Below are 14,018 nucleotides of genomic sequence, written 5' to 3'. Positions count from 1 at the left end.
CGCACACACGCACTGCACTCATACGCACACACTGTAAATAAATATTCTATTAATATACGGTAATTTTTTTTATGATCTAATTTTATTTAGAAATTTACCAGTAGCTGCTGCTTTTCCCACCCTAGTCTTATACTCGAGTCAATAAGTTTTCCCAGTTTTTGGGGGTAAAATTAGGGGCCTCTGCTTATATTCGGGTCGGCTTATACTCGAGTATATACGGTATATTTGCGGTTATTTGTATTTTATATATAGATAGATATATATAGAATGTCATTCTAAGTGTATTCTGTTACCAATATATATATATATATATATATTAATAGCAAAATACAGTTAGAATGAAATTACATATGCATATATAATTTATTTTACATTTTGTTTCAATATTTTATTATTTTATTTATTATTGTAATTATACGTATTTATATATAATATATATATATACATATTATATATATGTAATGTCATTCTAAGTGTATTTTAATATTAATATATATACTAATAATATACACTTTGTATGACGTTACATATATAATATGTATATATATTATATATATAATATATATACACATATTATATATGTATATAAATACTTTTAATTTAATTTTACACATGTTTAATACTTTTTTTTTTTTCTTCCTACCAGCAGGGGGACTGATATTTCAGACAGTCCCCCTGCTGGCAGATCCATAGCCAGCTATAGGGGGCCATGTGATCGCTCTTTGAGAGCGATCACATGGCCCCCGGGGGCCTCATTTGCCATGGGGGGGCTGCCTGGGCTGTCAGGCAGCCCCCCAGAAGAGGATCGCGGTGGAGGTGAGTAGTTGCGATCTTCTGGGGGCTTAAGCCGTTACGGCGTTCTATGCCGCCGCAACGGCTTTAACCCCTTAAGGACACATGACATGTGTGACACGTCATGATTCCCTTTTATTCCAGAAGTTTGGTCCTTAAGGGGTTAAAGCCCTTTAACCCCTTAAGGACCAAACTTCTCGAATAAAAGGGAATCATGACATGTCGTGTCCTTAAGGGGTTAAAGCCGCGACGGCAAAGAACGCCGTAACGGCGTTAAGGGGTTAACAGCAATAGATAAAAACACACAGCAATAGGGGAAGGTTAAAAAAAAAAATTTAATTAAAGTGAGCTCTATAGTAGGGAGGCTGTGTGAGTCTCAGGCAGGAGAGATGTGGCTAGAAGAGCAAACAGGAGAGGGAAAAGCTATCACAACTGAAGATCCTCATAAGAAGTGTAAGTTTATGGCCGAATTTCCATTTGCCATGCCTGTCAATCAGACAAGGAGGTTTGCTTCCTCTTTCTGTAAGCTCTCCCGAGCCAGTGGAAGTGGCAGGCACCTCAGACCAGCGTCCAAAGACCTCAGATCAGATGCGTTCCCACACACAGATTCAGACTTCTCAATGAAAAGCCTCTGAAAGGTTTATTAAGAGACAGTTAACTCTTCCAGTGAGAAAGAGGAGGGCTTGCAAAGGCTGCAACCTCAGAAAAACTACAGCTTTTGCAAGATCTTTTCAGATATTGCCCCTAATCTAGGGCTTGACTAATTTGCTTGAAATCTAGAAGCCAGCAAAAAAAATTGGGAGCCAGGTTTTTCAATGTCAAAAATACAATTCTTAAAGGGACACTATAGTCACCAGAACCACTACAGCTTAATGTAGTTGTTCTGGTGTCTATAGCCTGTCCCTGCATACTTTTTAATGTAAATCCTGCCTTTTCAGAGAAAAGACAGTATTTACATTGTTGCCTAGTAACAGTAACTCAGACAGCCTCCTGAGTTGTCCTGTAGAGCTGCATCCTGGATCAGTGCTGAACAGTGCGTCTTTACACTCTGCGTGGAGGTGCTGATCATTCCCCTTAGAGAGGTATGGATTCAATGCATCTCTATTAGGAGATGGTAGATGCCGAAGTGTGGCGTTTTGCTGCACATGTGCAATAGCCTCCCAATGCTTTCATATTCCAGCTCCCCCAATCACTGGAGGGTGCACAAGGGAGCAAGGAGGTTACAGCTCTCTTGCATGCGTGCCTCAATCCTCCACGATTCTTCCGCCCGTGCCCATGCCTTCCCTCAGCAGGCCGACCGACGCACGCCAATGCTCTTCCTGAGACGGTCGACTGCACACCCATGCATTTCATGAGCTGGCTGGCCCATTGCCCGCCTATGCTCTTTATGAGCAGGCTGACCAACTCGGGGGCTGAACGAAACAACAAATCCCAGGTGCCAGAACTGAAATCCTAGACGCCATGGCAAACTGGGATTTGTCGAGCCTTGCCCCAACCAATATATGCATGGATTCATTGATGGCATATCTACTTAACAGTGAATTTTCTCCACAAATTTCACTGTGGAGTGGTTCTTTTAAGGCCCCCTACTAATTTTCATTGCAATATCTGTTCATTGTTTTGTGCAGTTTGCACTGGTCATCATAGGGAAGGGCGCTTGTTTTAAGAATGCAAGCACTGCAGCCTCTTTCCCCTTGAATAGTCACATAACTGTTGCAATGTATGCCAGGGCTCTCCTGCCAGTTTATTTCATGTTCATGCCACAGGAAGGGATAGATACACTTTGTGCTAGTTTTTTAATTTTTTTTAAGGGTGCTTTACTGGTGACATAGTGGGGATACTTTAAAAAATATATTTTTTTTTCCATTTGTGTTCAACTATCATTATTATTAGACTATCATATCAATAATTCTGTATGTCTAACTGGCATATAGCTTTTCTTGTTGCCTAATAAACTGAATATACTCTTGTAATCCCTAGCTGTATAGTCAAAATACCGGATATTCTTATGGAACCTTTCAGCTAACAATTTAGGGTACCTATTAATTGATTAACACAAGTTAAATTAAAAAAATAATAAAAATACAGAAATGGATGTGGCTAGAACAATGGCTCTTTTTGTGATATAAAGTGAAATTATTTGGTTTAGCTGCTACATGCACTTAGTGGATACTCCAAACAACCACTATAATACAACAAACCCAAGAGAAAAACAGAATACCCGGTAGTGAGTTGGTGTAAATAACTTTCTCACTACTTGGTAAAAGTGCAGCGCTAAATTTCGTAATTTATGTAATACAAGTTATACACTTACCCCTTACAATGCATACGGGGTATACATGTAAAATAAACAAAGAGAAATATATAGAGTAGTATAGTACAGTAACCAATGATAATTTGAAATTAGTGAGTAAAAGGAAAACTCAAATTTTTAAGAGCCTTTTATAGGGATATAGGCTCTAGAGCCTATATCCCTATAAAAGGCTCTTAAAAATGTGAGAGCCTATATCCCTATAAAAGTATACTACTCTATATATTTCTCTCTCTCTTTATTTTACATGTATACCCCGTATGCATTGTAAGAGGTAAGTGTATAACTTGTGTAATTATATATATATATATATATATATATATATATATATATATATATATATATATATATATATCACAAAATAATGCAAGTTATACACTTACCCCTTATAATGGGGCCTAGAGCCTATATCCCTATAAAAGCCTCTTAAAAATTTGAGTTTTCCTTTTACTCACTAATTTCAAATTATCATTGGTTACTGTACTATACTACTCTATATATTTCTCTCTTTGTTTATTTTACATGTATACCCCGTATGCATTGTAAGGGGTAAGTGTATAACTTGTATTATTATAAATCACAAAATTTTGCGCTGCACTTTTACCAAGTAGTGAGAAAGTTATTTACACCAACTCACTACCGGGTATTCTAAATTTAAAAAAGTTAACTTGTCAAGTAGTGATAGATTTATTTACTGAGGCCAAGTCACATGGATAAAAGAATAAAAAAGTCCCAAGTGCGAATTAATCCCATAATGCTTTCCATTTGCAAAACTAGACAACCAGTACTACTGCACATGTGGAATGTAAAGTTTTTATAGATTGCCCATTACACCATGACTTTCTACCAATTAAAAATAAAAATATATTAGTGTTGCATTTTACACAAAATTGTGTGATGAATTTCATACACCTGATGTGTCCTTTTAAAAAGATAAAACATGTGTATTCAGCTATATCTCTCAAAAATATCTGTATCTCTCATGTATACCTTAGCAATGTTGGTCAGAAAATGTAAGGTCAAGTTATACACATGGACTGAGTTTCTGTGTCCATGTCCCGTTTGGAGAATGAAGACAGGTAACAAGGGAGCATTGATATCTGTGCTCTTCGAGTACGGATTCCTCGCATGCTCAGGGGTGATGCTGGGAGCCGGGTTATGATGTCACCCCAGCCACAATGTGTGACTTTGTAACACTATTATCTGTCATAAATCGCTGAATAACACCCCCCATATTTTTTTTAAAGTAGACAACCCAGGGTATTCAATATGGGGTATGTCCAGACTTTTTTAGTAGCAACTTAGTCGCAAACACTGGCCAAAGTTAGCGTTCATATTTGTTTGTGTGTGAAAAAAGTAAAAAACTAAATTGAACGCTAATTTTGGCCAGTGTTTGTGACTAAGTGGTTACTAAAAAAGACTGGACATACCCCATTTGCAATACGTTGGGTTGTCTTCTTTTGCAAATGGCATGCCATCATGGGGTTAATTCTCATTCCTGGGCTACCATACGCAAAGGCAACGTAACCAATCTGGCCATTTTCAATGTAAAAATATTTGACCCATATATTTGACCCTGTAACTTTCAAAAACGCTATAAAACCTGTACATGGGGGGTACTGTTATACTCAGGAGACTTTGCTAAACACAAATATTAGTGTTTCAAAACTGGAAAATGTATCACAACAATTATATCATCAGTAAAAGTGCTGTTTGTGTGTGAAAAATGCAAAAAAAGTCACTTTCACTGACAATATCCTCGCTGTGATATGTTTTACTGTTTTGAATCACTAATATTTGTGTTCAGCGAAGTCTCCCAAGTAAAACAGTACCCCCCCATGTACAGGTTTTAGGGTGTCGTAGAACGTTACAGGGTAAAATACAGTGATAGCAAATTAAATTCTCTGGACTTTCGGCCTCGGTTGGCAGGCAGGTCCCTTAAATTGCAATCAATAAAATAACTTAATTATGTAAAAATATTACATAAATACGCATGTAAAATGTAAATATATATGCATATTTATATATTTGAAGTCTACGTGTATATTTATATAATTATTTATGTAATTTTGTATATGGACATATGTATAGTTCGTATTCTTTTTATTTATATATACATAGATATATATACAATTTCATTCTAAGTGTATTTTGATATAAATATATATATATTAATATCAAAATACAGTTAGAATAAAATTTCGTATAGATATATATTTTTTTAAATTTTTTATTATTATTTTTACATGTTTAATTTAATTTAAATTACTTATTATTTGTATCTTATAATAATATATATATACAATATATATAGTTATTATATATATATGTGTAATTTAATTATAAGTGTATTTTTATATTAATATATTTACATATTAATATAAAAATACACTTAGTATGACATTATATATATATATATATACACGTATATAATAATATTTTTTTTTATTAAGTTTAACTTTAATTTTTTTTTATGATTTTACACTGGCAGGGAGACTGCCTGTCAGCACAGACAGTCCCCCTGCAGGCAGACACATGGACACCTATTGCGGTCATGTGGTCGCCCTGTTGGGCGATCACATGGCCCCAGGGGTCCTAATCCGCCATGTGGAGACTGTCTGGGCTGCAGGCAGTCTCCCCACAACGGGAGCACCACCGATCGCCCCCGGGGGAACGACGGCGATCGGGTAAGTACATTGGACGGTTAGGACGGTTCAGGACCGTCACCGGTCGGCAACGCAAAAATGCCGATGACGGTCCTGAACCATCCTCCGTCCTTAAGGGGTTAACCTGACCTCACAGGCTAGGAATTGTTGGATGTTGTGTGAATCATTTGGGACAAACAGAGCTGCTCCAACTACAGTCTTGTCCATTCCAATATTCATGATGCAGTAAGTGTTAAACACTCCAAGCACCATAATTACAGCAGTTTGCTGATCGACCTTAAAGGATCACTAAACAAACTCGTTTTCCTGACACTATATAATCCTTGGGGGACCCTCACATGGCGCTGAAGGGGTTAAAACCCCTTCAGTTACTTACCTTAATCCAGCGCCGGTGACCTCTCCTCCCCCTCTGATGTCAGCTCCCGAGTGGAGCCGAATGCGCATGCGCAGCAAGTGGTGCAGGCGCACATCCAAACTGTCTATAGGAAAGCATTTGTCTATATATATATTCTGGACTTTTTATTGGATCTTTTTTACTTTCTAAGTACCCATTTATTTTGTTTTTAATACAATAAATGTTATTTACTATTTTATACTTTAGTCCAAAGTCCTTTCTAGCCATCAGGAACTCCATTGGGGAGAGTGCTATTCCCCCTCTAAAGTAGCACATTGTTTATCAACCTCAGAGCCAGGATTTCAGGGCTCTGCAGAAGGTGAGCACAACTATTTATATTTCAAAATACCATTATAGTATGTGCAATTCTACACAGTTGTTTTTCTGCTTTTCTTCTCGTTGTATACTCCTGGAGGGACACTACCTGGGATAAAGGGGTGTGTTGCTGCCCTAAAAGCATAAAGGATCCTTTTACGGAGCCAATACCATATAGGCTCCTGTCCATGTGAGTGGTTTCAGTCATTACATACTACCAATTATCCATTTTTGGAACATCTGCTCTGCACGCTATGTTTACATGTGAAGGGTTAAAACCAGAGCGACATTGCACCCAGACCACTTCATTGAGCTGAAGTGGTCTGGATGACTATAGTGTCCCTTTAATGTAAATAGTCAGACCATTTTCTAAAAGTTTGACTTCTTACCGGAGATCCACTGAGCACTCCTCCCCGCCTCCAAAACCAACACCGGAGAGCTGGAAACACCCAAGCAGAAGCTTCCGTAAGCTCTTCAGAGCTTATCTCTGCATTAGAAGTGGAGGGGGGAAGCTCACCTAAGGAACCCAAAGAAAGAACTCAAACCATTCAAAAAAACGCCTGTCTGCTTACAATTGGGGAGGAAAGCACAATAATCAAAGCCTGCTGTAGTGGTTATGTTCTTGGAGTGTTTAATAACGTACATTTAACTTTTAAGCACATTTCAAATGCTGCAATCTTTGGATCCCTTTAACCCCTTAAGGACCAAACTTCTGGAATAAAAGGGAATCACGACATATCAAGTGTCCTTAAGGGGTTAAAATGTAGTCTCCAGATTAGTTATTCTGAGGAGCATAGAGGGAGCTGCCCGCCAGCGGAAACATGGAGGCGGCAGTCAGCGGGAGCATTGTGGGTGGCGCGCAAGGGAGCGGTACTCTGCGTGCAGCTGCTCTCTGCTCCCTCGCGCTGTCTAATGATGCCGGGAGCCGAGTGGGTTTCAATTAAAACAAAAAAGTAAGTGTGTGAGCGAGAACCTGTCAAGAGCGGGTGAGCAAGAGCCTGTCGTCAGCGTAAGAGTGTGTGTGCGTGTATATGAGAGCCTGTCAGAGAGAGAGTGTGTGTGTGTGTGTGTGTGCCTGTCAGAGAGAGAGTGTGAGCCTGTCAGAGAGAGAGAGTGTGTGTGTGCCTGTCAGAGAGAGAGTGTGTGTGTGTGCGTGAGACTATCAGAGAATGTGTGAGAGCAAGAGCCTGTCAGAGTGTGTGCGTTTAAGTACCTGCCCCCTCCAAGCGCACGAAGAAGGTGTTTTTACTCATCTTTTTTCCACATTTTTCCACGCCGTGCCAGTTTCGCCATGGCTGAGATTATCAATCTTTATGATCTCAGCTAAGCCAATGCTTTCCCTTAGGAAAGCACTGGAAGGATTTAGTGCATGCACGTACCAATCCGCATCTCCTCATAGAGCTACATTAAATATAGACTGTAAGCTCATTTGAGCAGGGCCCTCTTCAACCCTTCATTTCTGTAAGTTTTCTTGTAATTGTCCTATTTATAGTCAAATCCCCCTCTAATAGTATTGTAAAGCGCTACGGAATCTGTTGGCGCTATATAAATCGCAATAATAAAAATTAAATTAATCTCTATGAGGAACATTCAGCGCCTCCATGCAGAGCTTGGAGACACTGAACCCGGGTGCTGCACGTTATGCAGCAGTGACAGTCTGAGTGACTATTACTAGAGGTGTTACTAAGCAGAAATGTAAACTCTGTCTTTTCGTAGAAAAGGCACTGTTTACATGGAAACACGTGCATTAACATGCTATAGACACCAGAACAACTACATTAAGCTGTAGTGGTTCTGGTGACTATAGTGTCCCTTTAAGAATTGCATTTTCTCATTGAAAATGACAGGCTCCTAACGTTTTTTTAGCTGGCTCCTAGATTCCAAACAAATTTGTTAAGCCCTGATATATTCTTAAATTCTAATAGTCGATGGATGTAATCTTTTTTCATATTTATGTGATTTTATTAATTACAATTTGAGAGACCTGCCAGAATCCCCAGACAGAAAGCCAAGAGAACTTAATTTTCAAGCCCTATATTTGACCATTTACGTTTCAAAAACCCCTGTTGTACTCGTGATACATTGCTGAAACTCAAATTTTGTTACAGTAAAAGCAAACAGTATTACCACATTCACAGTTAAAATATCACAGAGAACAAAGAAAATACAATTACATTTTTTTGTTTTTATTCAAATAATGTTTAATATATAAATATTGGATGTGTAATAAAAGCCATATTTCTTCTGAACAAAATGATATATAATACGTGTGGGTGCACTTAATATGAAATGGGTCATTATGATTGAGCCATATAGCTCAAATTCTAGGTTTTGTTTTGGTTCAGAACAATTGCATCAGTTCTTAAAGGGTTAAACTACATTTCCGCTAGTTTATTTAGAAGGTCAAACCAACTATGTTTACACTGCATTTGTAACATAACTTATTCAAAAACCATAAAAAAAAAAAAAACAGGAGCCAATGACAGCTCATACCATACACATGAAAATTTTTAAAATATACCTAGCTTTAACCATTTAAAAAGAACATTTATAAGGTTTGTTTTATTTTAAGTAGGGATCGACCGATTATCGGTTTTACCGATATAAATCTGCCGATATTCGGTATTTTCGGCAATATCGGTATCGGTCAATTCAGATACCGATATTGCCGATAATACCTCCTAGGACCACCAGGCTCATTACAAGCCCGGCGGCCCGGCAGCAAGTGCTGACTTACCTTGCCAGCAGCTCCTGCAGCTCCCCTGTGTAAATCTTGCGAGATCCGCGGCCGCAGAGCGTTGCCACTGGTTACCATGGCAACGCTCCACGCAGCACTAAGGGCCACGAGATTTACACAGGGGAGCTGCTGGCAAGGTAAGTCAGCGCTTGCTGTCGGCCTCCCCACAGTACGTAACAAGCCACCGGACCACCAGGGAATACTATATCCCCCTCCCTGGTAAGAAGCAGGGAGGGAGGGGGGGGACAAAAAAAAAAAAACACCATTTAAATATAAAAAAAATGCTTTCCCACCCCCCATTCTACACAAATGACATCACTTCACACACACTGCATTACACACACGCTACACAAACACACTACACAAACACACTACACAAACACACTACACAAACACACTACACAAACACACTACACAAACACACTACACAAACACACTACACAAACACACACTCTGCATACACACTACACAAACACACACTCTGCATACACACTACACAAACACACACTCTGCATACACACTACACAAACACACACTCTGCATACACACTACACAAACACACACTCTGCATACACACTACACAAACACACACTCTGCATACACACTACACAAACACACACTCTGCATACACACTACACAAACACACACTCTGCATACACACTACACAAACACACACTCTGCATACACACTACACAAACACACACTCTGCATACACACTACACAAACACACACTCTGCATACACACTACACAAACACACACTCTGCATACACACTACACAAACACACACTCTGCATACACACTACACAAACACACACTCTGCATACACACTACACAAACACACACTCTGCATACACACTACACAAACACACACTCTGCATTCACTATACACACTACACAAACACACTCTGCATTCACTATACACACTACACAAACACTCTGCATTCACTATACACACTACACAAACACACTCTGCATTCACTATACACACTACACAAACACACACTGCATTCACTATACACACTACACAAACACACACTGCATTCACTATACACACTACACAAACACACACTGCATTCACTATACACACTACACAAACACACACTGCATTCACTATACACACTACACAAACACACACTACACAAACACACACTGCATTCACTATACACACTACACAAACACACACTGCATTCACTATACACACTGCATTCACTACACACACTACACAAACACACTCTGCATTCACTATATATACACACTACACAAACACACTGCATTCACTATATATACACACACTACACAAACACTGCATTCACTATACACACTACACTCACTATATATACACACACTACACAAACACACTCTGCATTCACTATATATACACACACTACACAAACACACTCTGCATTCACTATATATACACACACTACACAAACACACTCTGCATTCACTATATATACACACACACTACACAAACACACTCTGCATTCACTATATATATACACACACACTACACAAACACACTGCATTCACTATATATACACACACACTACACAAACACACTCTGCATTCACTATATATACACACACTACACAAACACACTCTGCATTCACTATATATACACACACTACACAAACACACTCTGCATTCACTATATATACACACTACACAAACACACTCTGCATTCACTATATATACACACTACACAAACACAGCTCCCACTACATGTGGCATGTATATTTTGTGCATTTACCTTTAGGATTAGTTTATTTTTTCAAAATGGTAAATGTACATTATATCGGCAAGTTATCGGCTATCGGCCTGAAATTTCACAGATTATCGGTATCGGCTCTAAAAAAAAAAATCAATATCGGTCGATCCCTAATTTTAAGTTCAAAATTTTTTATCAATAAAGTCTACACATAATGCTGGTAAATGACTAAATCAAAATACAAGAGTTAAATGGAGTATCGCAAGTTATAAATCATATTTATTTTCTAACAAAATTCTTCACAGATTCACAAGCAATCAATGTGATCAAATAATCATTAATAAAGCTAAACTTCCTATATCAAAGGCAAAGTCAATAGGGGTTCCTCTGAGAAAAACTCAATAACTCCGGTCATGCTAGCATGTTAAAGAAAATATAACACTGTGCCTGTCTAGATCTGACAACCAACAAGCACATTGCCTTCTTTATCACCGAAACAGAAGTGTTTATAGAAATATAAAATAGAACACATCTTTAATGCAAAAAAATAAAAATGCATGCTTCATCTTCATAAAATAAAAAAAAAAAAGCACAACCAACACACGGGAAATAGCTGTAATAATCTGTTTACCATTTCACATGCCCAAAGTATGTGTGTAGATACATATTCTATGATTTATCGTTAATAGGAATGGTTGATAGAAGTTGCATGGTCAAACACAGAACTAGGAACAAGGAGAATTTTGAAGAAACTCCTACTAGCTGGAATGGCAAACAGAATACTCACACAGAAAGCAATGATAGGGCAACACACAGCAGACCAAGCAGAACTCCAGCCCACAGTGGATGCAGCCCAGGCCCAGCCATTTTACACACTTTGTACAGCCACCAGCTATAGTGTGCTCTTTACATGTGACATGTATGGTGTAATGAGAGCACACCGAGCAGCACGGTCATAACATATAATCCAGGAAAGACGTGAGCGCAAGCAGCACTGTAGTCCCAGCAAGGCACAGTGCAAGCTCAGTGCTCAGATCTACCTACCTCCTGCCATACATGACCGGTTAGTACACACACAGTCTACCTACCTCCAGTCATTCATGTCAGTGCAAACACACACACGCTGAATCAGGCCATGTAAAAACACACACACACGCTGAATCAGGCCATGTAAAAACACACACACACACGCTGAATCAGGCCATATAAAAACACACACTGGATCAGGCCATATAAAAACACACACTGGATCAGGCCATATAAAAACACACACTGGATCAGGCCATATAAAAACACACACTGGATCAGGCCATATAAAACCACACACTGGATCAGGCCATATAAAAACACACACAGACACACATGCTGGATCAGGCCATATAAACACACACACATGCATGCATACACATGCTGGATCAGGCCATATAAACACACACACATGCTGGATCAGGCCATATAAACACACACACACACATTGAATCAGGCCATATAAATACACACATACAAAGACACACACTGAATCAGGCCATATAAACACACACACATGATTTATAGTTAATAGGAATGGATCAGGCCATATAAAAAAACACACTGAATCAGGCCATATAAACACACACACACATGATTTATCGTTAATAGGAATGGATCAGGCCATATAAAAACACACACTGAATCAGGCCATATAAACACACACACATGATTTATCGTTAATAGGAATGGATCAGGCCATATAAAAACACACACTGGATCAGGCCATATAAACACACACACATGCATGCATACACATGCTGGATCAGGCCATATAAACACACACACATGCATACACATGCTGGATCAGGCCATATAAACACACACACACACACATACACATGCTGGATCAGGCCATATAAACACACACACATGCATGCATACACATGCTGGATCAGGCCATATAAACACACACACACACACACATTGAATCAGGCCATATAAATACACACATACAAAGACACACACTGAATCAGGCCATATAAACACACACACACACACACTGGATCATGCCATATAAACACACATGCATGCATACACGTGCTGGATCAGGCCATATAAACACACACACACACACACACACACTGAATCAGGCCATATAAATACACACATACAAAGACACACTGAATCAGGCCATATAAACACACACACACACATGCTGGATCAGGCCATATAAACACACACACACACACACACACACACTGAATCAGGCCATATAAATACACATATACAAAGACACACGCTGGATCAGGCCATATAAACACACACACACTGAATCAGGCCATATAAACACACACATAATGGATCAGGCCATATAAACACACACACACATATACAAACAGACACACGCTGGATCAGGCCATATAAACACACACACACACATACAAACAGACACACACTGAATCAGGCCATATAAATACACAAATACACATACAGACACGCTAGATCAGGCCATATAAACACACACACACACTGAATCAGGCCATATAAACACATACACATGCTGGATCAGGCCATATAAATACACATACATACATACATATACACACACACGCTGGATCAGGCCATATAAACACTCACACGCCCATTAGCTGCGCACACCAGGACGGCTGGAGAAGGCCTCCTGTCATTACGCCGCGCTGCCAGCCGCTCCCCTCCCGATTTATTACAAGTCTCCGTCACAGACACGGTACACAAGCGCCCCAATTCGGGCAGCTCGCGGGCTCCTGTGCCCGGGGGTCACTCACCGAGCTGGGGGCGGTCACAGCTGACGAGCTTTTCATGTCTCCGGCCTCCTCCTTCCTCGCGCGCAGGGGGAAACGGCGAGCCGCGGGCACGCGCACTTCGCTGACACACGCACGTGCCTCCCCACACGTGACTCGCTCTGTGAACGGGATCGAAGAAGAAATTAGAGCATGTTTTTGCTTCGTTCTCGCGCGTTCTGTTGGCTTTGGCGGTTATTAACTAAACTGTGAATTAACAGGATTTCAGACAAGAAATGGAAATATTATGGCAGAGTTAGAGTATTTTAGAAATACTTTATACTCGCATGTCATACTCGGGTTTG

The 14,018-nt window shown here is 39.5% G+C and overlaps 1 protein-coding gene across 2 annotated transcripts in view; it reads right to left on the bottom strand.

Annotated features, from left to right (window-relative positions):
* PHF3 (PHD finger protein 3) overlaps positions 1 to 13,797 on the bottom strand; it is an 89,105-nt gene extending 75,308 nt beyond the window's left edge. The window contains exon 1 of one of the 2 annotated variants that reach the window (XM_063442963.1): positions 13,699 to 13,797. The gene's annotated coding sequence lies outside the window, so the exon portion shown is untranslated. Of the gene's footprint in view, positions 1 to 11,555; positions 12,058 to 13,698 lie in introns of those variants that run through there. The other variant, XM_063442964.1, reaches the window with a different exon arrangement.
* Between the last annotated feature and the right edge of the window lie 221 nt (positions 13,798 to 14,018).

Source organism: Pelobates fuscus, chromosome 2, assembly GCF_036172605.1.
Source record: "Pelobates fuscus isolate aPelFus1 chromosome 2, aPelFus1.pri, whole genome shotgun sequence".
Classification (NCBI taxonomy): domain Eukaryota; kingdom Metazoa; phylum Chordata; class Amphibia; order Anura; family Pelobatidae; genus Pelobates; species Pelobates fuscus.
This window is presented reverse-complemented; position numbering and strand designations above follow the sequence as displayed.